Source organism: Molothrus ater, chromosome 6, assembly GCF_012460135.2.
Source record: "Molothrus ater isolate BHLD 08-10-18 breed brown headed cowbird chromosome 6, BPBGC_Mater_1.1, whole genome shotgun sequence".
NCBI classification, from domain to species: domain Eukaryota; kingdom Metazoa; phylum Chordata; class Aves; order Passeriformes; family Icteridae; genus Molothrus; species Molothrus ater.
The window spans coordinates 24310408-24320637 of NC_050483.2; the positions used below are offsets into that span (position 1 = coordinate 24310408).

At 45.9% G+C, this 10230-nt stretch overlaps 1 protein-coding gene across 1 annotated transcript in view; it reads right to left on the reverse strand.

Moving 5' to 3' along the window:
* The window catches only part of CREB3L1 (cAMP responsive element binding protein 3 like 1), a 63493-nt gene extending 53956 nt beyond the window's left edge, over nt 1–9537 (reverse strand). The window contains exon 1 of the mRNA XM_036384776.2: nt 9430–9537. The gene's annotated coding sequence lies outside the window, so the exon portion shown is untranslated. The remainder of the gene's footprint in view (nt 1–9429) is intronic.
* Between the last annotated feature and the right edge of the window lie 693 nt (nt 9538–10230).

Below are 10230 nucleotides of genomic sequence, written 5' to 3' on the forward strand. Positions count from 1 at the left end.
CACAATTCTCTGGGTCTGGACATGCAGCCAGTTTTTTACCCATTGAAGAGACCACCCATCCAGGTCGTGAGCAGCCAGTTTTTCTAGGAAAAGAGGTACTAGAGAAATGAGACATTCTGGTTTGTGTGGCAAACAGGGCTAACGGAGTTGCCAGATCTTCCTTTCTCTAAGTATCTCAGAACATTTAGCAGCTTTCTCAAAGCCTGGGCACCTGAAGTCCTGGAAAAGTGGAAACTTCTTGCCTTCCCTGCTCTTAGGTGACTTCTGACAGTTGCAGGGAACTGGCTGAAAATGCACCCTGCTGGCTCCAACATAGGCAGGCGAACCTAGGAAACCATCATTTACTGGTTTTAATCCTATTATTTTTAGATCACCCCATTGAGTGAGTTCTGAATTACAGTTTTTGGTTTGGCTTGTGGGCAAGCACAATGCACACAGGAAAGTGTTTGAGTGCTGTCCCACTGACCTGAGCTGCACCAAGAGGCAGCATATACCCTGTTGGACTTGTACAGGGGCAGGAAGGGGCACAAAACAATTGAGCCAAGAATCCAGTCTTCCCAAATAGATCTCTAGGGCTGGGGAATGCTTTCTAGCTTAATCCTCATTTTGTAGGTGTAATGCTTTCCTATGTGGGGTGCCATGTCTTTTTTCTACCACAGCTGATTTGAAATTAACCTTTACCTCCTACGGTCGCTGCACCCTGCCACACTGGGGAAGTTAATAGCATGGAAGAGTTTGAACTTGTGAAATGTTTCTATGACTGCATAGATTGAGCCACATTACCATGACAAATCACTGAAATCTGAGAAATCTAATTTACAACACAAATTTCTTTTTTTGTGTGTGTCTTTCCCAACTCAAATTCAAGTCAGAGAGTGTCTGGAATGTGCAGTAATTCTAATCTAGCAGAACTGTGGGTGTAAGAAGGATGAAAAACAATTGCATGAGGTCTCCAGGGCTGGTCTACAGTGACTCCAAACCCTAAATTGCTTATCCCTTGAACGTGGTTTACAGCAGCAATGGATCCTGGCGGAGCTGTGTAACCAGCACTTAAATAAAGGGGAGGCAGCAGGACCTCCTGAATCAGTGGCATCTGTTCTGGGAAGGGCTTGCCCAGAAACAGCCACAGCAAGAAGGTACTGAAACCCACTGTCTCCTCCTAGAAACAGAATTGAAGGTCACAAAGTAAAGACCCCTGAAAACAGCACTGGCCTCTGATTAAAAATAAATCCTTTCATGCACAGACAGTGGTTTGAGAAAGGAAAATATTGAACTGCAGTGAAATCTTGGAGAGTTCATGGCTGGACACCTTGGAGTGGAAACACCAGTAGCATCAATTCAGGTAGAGCTCTATACCCCCAGCCACTGGCATCAATGTACAAGAATATTCCCATCTCTCAAATTTAACTTCTTTCACAATAAAACTGATTTTTATGGTGCTTTTATCTGGGATAGTGTGAAAGTAACTCAGGAACAAGGGAGATGAAAGTCTGCTTGGTGTCACCGAGCCACCTCTGAAGCCAGGAAAATCATGACTCTCTGTAAATAGTTAGTGTTTTGCCCCAGTATGGGAATTGGCATCATTATTTCCAAGTGATGGGGGCTGCCACTGTCTCAGCCAGAACAATAAACAAAACAAAGCACTGTGTTGTGGTCCTCCTACCCCCTGTATTGCGCTCTCAGGACTAGCAGACAACAGCAGAGATATTTGGGCACTTAGCAGGTTCACTTCTTCCTGTAAAATGCACTAAAGGAAGTACTGGTAAAATACATTATATGAATGGCCCACATAACTTACTGCTGTCACTTATAACTGAGAAGGAACTGCAAAGAATGGAACTGATATTTATAGGGGTGAAAACATCCTTCTTTATTCTGAGAGCATGGCTTACAGTCCTATGAACCCTTTGAAGAATTCAGATTTTCATAAAGCACCTGAAACAGAGGTTTGAAAATGGAGAACTGTTAAAAAACCTCAGCACCCTAAAGTCCACATCAAACCAGAAATGTTCCTCGGGAGCAGGTTAATATATAAATACACTTCACATCATATCTTTATTTCTGTGCAAGACCATTAAATTTCCAGGAAGTACCCAATGCTTCCTGGCACATACCAAGGGAGGCTGTGACCTGAGCAACAGCTGTAATGATCCCATCACAGACAGAATATTTTGCAGCATTCTACACAAATATTAATTCTGGTGCCAGCAAGTAGTTTTGCCTGGTCTTTTGCTGCCTGGTCAATTGCATATAAGTCACTCTTCCCCCACTGCAGGCTGCCATCCTCTCCTTCTTGACCAGATACTCAGTGGATTATTTTTGTCTCAGATCACATAGTCCCAATGGTACAATTACACACTGACCTCAAAGACTTGCTTTTAAAATTACCCTTCTTTAGCAAACCCTCTGTCTAGTGGGTTGGGTGGTTTTCTTATTTTTTATTTTTATATCTAAATGGTTAAATAGTGGGTGTGGTTGGGGAGAGAAGAAAAGAAGAAAGAGAAAGAAGCAGACAGAGCAAACAGTAGGGGAGACAGTTGTGAGGGTCACAAGTGCACTCAGGAGGGGGACATCCATGTACTCCAAAGAGAAGACACTTAGCTTCCTCCCTTTCCTCAGTAACATCTTCTCCTGGAAGGTCAGTCCTTCCTGTCAACAAATGTCATTTCACTACAGAGAGAGTAACATAGCTCTCTTCCTCATAGCTACAGCTAAAGATTTATTCTTGGGAACCACTACCTAAATCAGAGACCAAACAAACCAGGAAATTTCAAATATGGTGTGAAATTTGGAACTTTCCTGTAAGTGCTCACAGATGTTAAACATTTTACAAACAGAAGAGACAGAAAAGCAACTCAGAAGGGCTCTGAAGGGCCTAGAGGCAAACAAGCCTAGGACAGAGGTAGACAATCTTAACTGTAGAGATGTGTTCACAGTGAAACCCATGTAGGACAAGTGTAATTTGTCCATGTTGCTATTGAGCTGACAGTTCCATCAAATTTTTGAAAATCTTCATAAAATGCATGAAATCTCTTCAGGAGAGATGAGCATCTTCTCTGAGGATGACGAGCGTGAGGGAATAGGACAACAGTCTGTCCTTGCAAGGAAAAAAAGGGAAGCAATTCACAGGCTGTCAGGGGAAACTTCAAATATGCCTCAACTCACATCCAGGTTGTGCACACTACTTTTTGAGTTTGCTACACAACAGGACTTTCCCCTCCACACTATAAATAGCTTTAAAACCCATCTGAAATTGTTTTAAGGCTGATGGGAGCTGCAGTGAATTCGCTCCAAGTGATAAAAGGAACTTTTGCTGGGCTGGTTGTGAAAGTTGGCCTTCTAGTAGCCACCTGTCAGCTGAGCAGTGGCTGCTCATCCATTGTGCTCATAATGGTATCCTTCATCCTTCACATCTTCAGGTGTGCATATCTATTCCACATTGTTCTGCACACCCTATTTTCTGTAGCCTTTTCTGCACACTGGCTATGTCTCAGTCCTGACAGGATGAGTTCCTTTTGTATCAAACCTCACCAACAAAAGCTCAGGACTAGTACCTGGAGAGGAGGCCTGCAAACGGTGTCCTGATGTATTTGAGAAGAAGGCAACTGTGACTCGGGTGACTCCTGCTCTGCATGGGAGTTTGATTGTGTAGGACAGATGTGAACATCATCCGATTGGAAACAATCTTTGAATGTTCCAAATAGTCCATGTTCCAGCTGTTTGGGATAAGACAATCCTCCTCCCTTTGTTCATCCTGCAGCTCCCCTTGTACACAGCATCTTTTCCCCTTCTCCATTACTACGCCATTGCACTGGGGTGTTGTCCTGTGCTGTTGCACAGCTGGCTTCACCCACACCTGCAGTGACTGCATTTTATGGTGGCTGAAATAATCTTTGGTTTGGGGAGGGTTTTTTGTCAATTTTGTGAAAAGCTTTTGAAGCCTATGAAATTGAAATGTACTTGATACCTTGCTGGAAGAGACAACAAGCTGGTTAGCACAGCCTTGGCTGGAGCAGAAAGCAGTATTAGAGCTCCAGTTAAATGATACCTATAAATGCTGGCAAGGGACACAGTGAGGATGAACAGGCATCTGTGTACTCACCATTTCTCTCATTTGGGTTTAAAAAGCCAAATCCACCTACCAACATTTGCTGAGAAGAGTTTGTTTCACAAATATCAGTCAGCAAGACATCAGTCAAAGGTATTAATCTATAAAATAAAAAAATTCAAATTCCAAACTTCGCTCTTTTAATGAGCTCTGGTAAATTTGCTCCCTTTTACAATCCTGGGGTCAATCAATTAGCAACTGCTTAGGGGTGAAACTTAATTAAGCTCAGATAACACAACAGAGGTTTCACCTCAGCCTCCCTTTATACACATCCTCACTTACACATCTGGGTAAAAGCTTCACTGCAAAGCCTGGAGAGAGCAATTGCTTCAAGCAGAGTCTCTGAGAGCACATCTGAGCTCCCAAAAAGCATTGCAAACTCTTGCATCATGCAGAGGCAAAGCAGCAAGGAAACGAGAAGATCCACTCTGGCAAGCTGCTGCCACGGGGATAAGGTGTCACTGGGAACAACAAAAGGTGGTTTTACTGAGGAAACGTGGTGCCACGACTTATTAGTCTTTCAGCAGAAGCAGGAATCCTAGCGCTGCTCTGATGGTGCTGCTCCTGCAGCAGGAGTGAGCCAGCCATTCAGGACTAGTCTGACAAATCTGGCTCCAGCTGCTCGACTTTATTAACGACAGAAGCCCTGGAGGGGTGGGATCCAGAGGCATCACAGCGATTTTTTTCCCCTTTCCTAAGCACAAAAGACAGAAGTGGAATGTAGCTGAGGAATGCTTCGCCCTTGGAAGGGATGTAATAAATCTCCTTGGATGTGATATTTGGTTTATTTTGTGGGAGTCATTCAAAAGGAAAATGCAGATTGTGGGGCTTAGTGCTCAGCCTATGCTGGCAAAGGATCCCCGACAAAGAATGTCCATTGGCAGGGAATTTCCTGACTTTGCAAGTGAGCAAACGCCTCCTTCTCAGTTACTCTAAAAGCTGTTTTGTTATTATATAAAAAGTTCAATAAAGCAGACAATGATCAGTTCTACTCCAGATTCACCAGAAGAAGGACAAGTAATCATCAGCCTTATTTGCAGGAGGAAGGATTTGAGCTGCTGGAGTAGCCTGAGCTATGCTCAAGAAAGTGCTTTTTCTCCAGGACGGTCTCCTGGGCCGCAGGGGGCTGCTGGGGAGGCTGCGGCATCCCAATTGCTGGAAGCATTTAACACCCACGTCATGCTCTGCTCCTGGGTGACTCCACCTTGGAGAGGGGGTGACAGCTTCAGAGATCTCCCAAAGTCCCTGCAAGCCCTCTGGTGATTATTACTCTATGATTATTATTTAATAGCAGGAGTTGCCACCTTTGGGATGGGGACTTAAGGAGGATTCTTCCTGTACCTAAGGTCACTGGAACTAGGGATGTGTTAGCAGGCAGAGGTCAGGGAAGAAGAAAACAGAAGGGTACTGATGTGGAGATGGATTGGATTTACTGTAGCAGTATGGCAAAGAAAAAGCCCAAAGGTCACTATGGACCCACCACAGAGTAGAATGACAGCAGGCTCACTGACAGTGGTGGGCAGGCAGGAGGGAATGGATTTATCCTGGGTGCTCAGGTCTACAAGAGAAGTCCAAGGGGAAGTCATGACAGAGGTCAGATGAATGGCTGTAAGCCACCTGGGACCCCTAAACCATCTTTAAAGGGGACCTGGAAGGGAAGAGGAGCAGACCCCATGGAGCCAACCACAGCTGTCTGCAGCAGTTCTACCATTGATAGAATCACCACAGTAGAAGATAGAGGGGGTATACAAGTTATTTTTCCATGGTAAATACTTAATTTATTACCCCTGGTGGTAAAGTTAAGTTCCAGCTGTGAAAAGCCCAAAGCCCTTCCACCTGCCTGTTTGGATGGAAGTGGAGTAGCCTGAGCAGGCAGAGCTACCATTATAGCACCAGGACACCTGGGGAAAGGTGGGAGTGTGGTCTCTACACACACTCAGTGAACCCCAGAAACTGCCCAGGCTATGAGTGGGCATCACTGATGAAGACCACAGTTCAGAGGGGTCAGCCATACAAGCTTTCATCTTTGCTGCTCTGCTCATCCTCCAAAAATACAATCTTACTCACTCCATCAGGTTACTGGAGACTCCCCTTTCTCATCTGCTTATGAGAAGAGATTAAAAAGGATAGCAGATGTTGGCTAAGATTTTGATTTCCTAGAAGAGAACGTGTTTGCAGTGCTCTGTGGAGGGATGAAGGCCTCTACAATAGATTGTAAGAGTACTTCAGGTTGTTGCCCGCCATTGTCACCTGCAGGGAATTACGTGTTTTCAGTGTCTCCTGTCTTGCCAGGGAACACAAATATCTTCTGTGCTGCACCCTGTGTTTTCACATGGAGAGGAGGTGCCTGTGTGAAGCAAGTGACCTTATCAAGGAATTAGCACTCTTGGGTTTTTACCAGGGCTGGACTGAGCACTTTGCTACTGTTATCACTCCTATTGATTTTACATTTATAGAGAGCTGCAAATTTACACAGTGCTTAATAAACACAAAGTTTCCTGGACTGCAACTAGTATATGAGAACTGGGAGGTATTAAAACAAACAAACAAACAAACAAAACACAGCATGATTAAAAAAAAAAACCCAAAAATTACATTTCTATGTTCTTTTTTCCACTACAGTCACAGGCTGAAGATTAAGGGATGTGTCGCCACACTCCCATACAGCCACACACACATCAAGACATTGCAAGAGCAAATGGATCCAACATCTTCCCAGACAAAATGGCAATTTTGTACCATTTGTCCCACTGACATCATGCAAAGTTTTGGACAGAGGGGTCTAAATTGTGTTGGGTAAGAGTAAACCAGCAGAAGACCTTTGGTTCTACTCCTGCTATGCCACTGAAAATTTCACCCAAGTTTTCCAAAGATGCAAGTATTTTCCTCCTGCAGGAGTGGGGCCATGAGTCTCAGACTGAGATACAATGTGAGACATCACTGGACTGAGGTATTTGTGAGCAGGAAAGTGATAGTTGAATTTAATTCCCTCAGGGCACAGCACCATTATCATCACAAACATTTTGTCTGGACAAATTATTTATTCATCAGCTTAAAAATTAAACCCTTTTTGCTTGTGGGTGTTTAAAAAATAGTTTTTTTCTAAATGAACCTCTGAGAGCAGAATTAACATCCTCATCACCTCCACCATGTATCTGAAAATATCACCTTGTGTGACACTTTGTGGCAGAGAGACTCAAAAGAAGGAAAAGGAATAGCAAACAACCATGGGGACAGAGAAACTGGAAGATGCAAGGGAAAAGTGGAAGTCATGCAGCTTTGACCAAAGGGAAAGGAGCACATGCTGAATCCAGATAATCTCTGAGGAATCAGACAGGTAGGTTGAATGATTTCTAAAAAGCAGTGGTTTAGGCTCCAGATCTGAGTCATCACATCCTGGTGATCAAAGGAGACTAGACAACAGTAAGTTTAAGTCCAGTGTTTGGGAAGCACTCAGGTAAGTAGAAACAAATGCCTGAAAGTGTTGTTTGAGGGGAAAAAACCCCAAACCCAACAAAAGACCTCCCAGAACAAAAAAGACTTTAAGTGCAGAGATGACATGTGGTACAGCAGAATCTCTGTCAGGAAACCCTGTGAGATACATGCTCCCGCCAAGAATTTGGGTCGTCAGCTGCAAGTTCTGTCTTCAGCCCCTCCCAAGGAATTAAAGTTCCGCCACTCTTCCCTCACTGCTTTTGCTGCAGCCCTGGCTGTGAATCAGACGCACCGCTCACACAAGTTTACCTTGGCAGGATGTGAATGTCTACTGCGGACTACAGGGTGTGGACAAGTGTGCCCAGGGCCTTTCTGCACAGCTTCTCCATATTCTCCAGAGGCTGGCACGGATAAATGGCCCAGCCTTGGAAAATATTATCGTCTCCCAGAGAACGCTGGTTCTGAGCTGTACCCAAAGGAAGCTAGGCAGCACTCAGGGGAAAACTTAATAAGCAGCTGGGTGAAACTCCCTGGGTTCTACAGATGGAGGGAAGCAGAAACGTCTGCTTTTGAGAAGTTCACCTGAGAAAAACATTCCCTTACATCTTAGCCTTGACACTGGGCTTTCAGCCCGGTGTGTGCCTATGTGCCATACACAATGCCACCTAACAGATTTTTGGAGTGCTGGGCACGCCTGGATGTAACATATTTATTTCTCTGCCTCTTCCACCAGGATATCCCAAATACTTGATCAGGTGTTAACAGCTTGACACTCCAAGGTCCCACAGCAGAATTTCCCCAAGTATTGCTTCTAGTGAGAAGGACCCACATATCCAAACGAAGTTCTGCAACCACCTTTCCAGGAATCTTCTGAACCTCTCACACAGAGGCCAAAGGCAGTCTGTCCAGTTCTATGATCCCACAGGGAATTGCATATTGTTCTAAATATGAATTTTCTCTCAATATGTGACTGCCTATCTTAGCAAAACAATTATGAGGGCTAAGCTCTGGTGGTTCTGCACAGCCCTTCTGGTGCACAATGTTACCCAGAGTCCTTGCCAGTGCTCTTCACTGAACATTTCAACTTCACTTTAAGCCACCATTGCTCCATCAGTACATCTTAATGCATCTGCCAGGCAAGAGATCATGTGATTCAATTTGAAGTTTTTCTACATGGGCCAATAGATATCAGAGTCTGTATATGAGCATATACAAGTTATTTTCAGCTCATCTGTGACATGCAATTCCACCCACCAGGCTTGCAGAGATATATAAATCATGGAGTTGTCTAAAATAACAGGCCCTGAGGAAACATCTGTCACCTTTTCAAGCTTGGGAGGGAGGAGGATGAAGCATTCAACTCCACAACTTACTGAATTTTCTTTTAGCTCTAAGAAAGCAGAGAGCAGCAAGTCTTTCTGACACAGCCCAGATGCCCTAGCAGTTGGGTATTCTCATTGACTTCACACTGCATTTGACCTGTGCGCGTAACACAGGCAATACTGATACGCTCAGCAATTTGGATGACATTTGTGCCATCTCTCACCCTTATCATCAAAAGAAAAGGATTGCTTCAATTCTCTCTTGTTTCTGTGGGCTTTATCCCCCCAAAGTGACTGGTGGTTGGCCCTTTGCACTCGATCTCTTAATCAAAGGAAAACAGAACTTGCTGTGTTGGAATCTACTGACAGCTGTTCTAGTCCTGAAACCCGCCACCGCCTGCACATGGGAAGCGTGTGGGCCAGAGCCTCGCCTATGCTACAGATACTCCCATTTTCACTGGAAAAATCAGGAAAAGCTGTGAAGTTGTTTATTTGCCCTCTCTCTCGCTCCTCCCTTCTTTTGAATTGATCTGATCTTCTCTCTTGGACCTCAACCCCACTCACTTTTTGCTGCTCGTCCTAGTGGAGAAAACCGCAATGGAGCAGGGTAAGGAGACGGAAACGACTTCCCCCCCGCCGCCGGGCGCCCCAGCCGCGGAGCCGCCATGAGCGCCGCCCGCCGCGCGCTCGCTGACGGGGCGCCGTGAGGGCAGCGCGCGGCCCGCCCGCGGCGGCGCTGCCCCCTGGCGGCGGGCGGGCGGCACTGCCGTGTTCTGCGGCGTCCGGGTCCGTGTCCTCGTTCCTCGTCCTCATCCTTATCCTCATCCTCATCCAAATCCTCGACCGTGCCGTGCCCCTGTCAGTGCCCATGGCTGTGTGCTGTAGCTATGCTCTGGCCTGTGCCAGTGCCGGTACCCGTGCCAGGGCTGTGCCCTTTTCCGTGTCTGTGCATGTGGCCTTGGTGGCATGGCCCTGGCCATGCTCTGCCTGTGGCTGTGCCCACGGCATTTTGACTGTGGCCGTGGCCGTGGCCGTGGCCATGTCCATGTCCTTGCCTGCACCTGTGCTGTAGCCATGTCCAAGAGCCTTTTTGCCCATGGCCATGCTCATTGCCCTGGCATTTTAGTCTGTGATATGTCCTTGTCCATGCTTATGCTGTGGCTGTAGGCATGACCATGGCCATGACAAGTGTCCTTGTCCATAGCCATGATGCAGCCATGACTATGCCATGGTAGTGGCTGTGGCTATAGCTTTGTCTATGCCATGCCCATGTCCTTGTCTGTGCCTGTAATGTGGCTGTGGCCGTGGCCATGCTGTGGCTGTGGCCTTGTCTGTGCCTGTGGCCATGCTGTGTCCGTGCCCGCG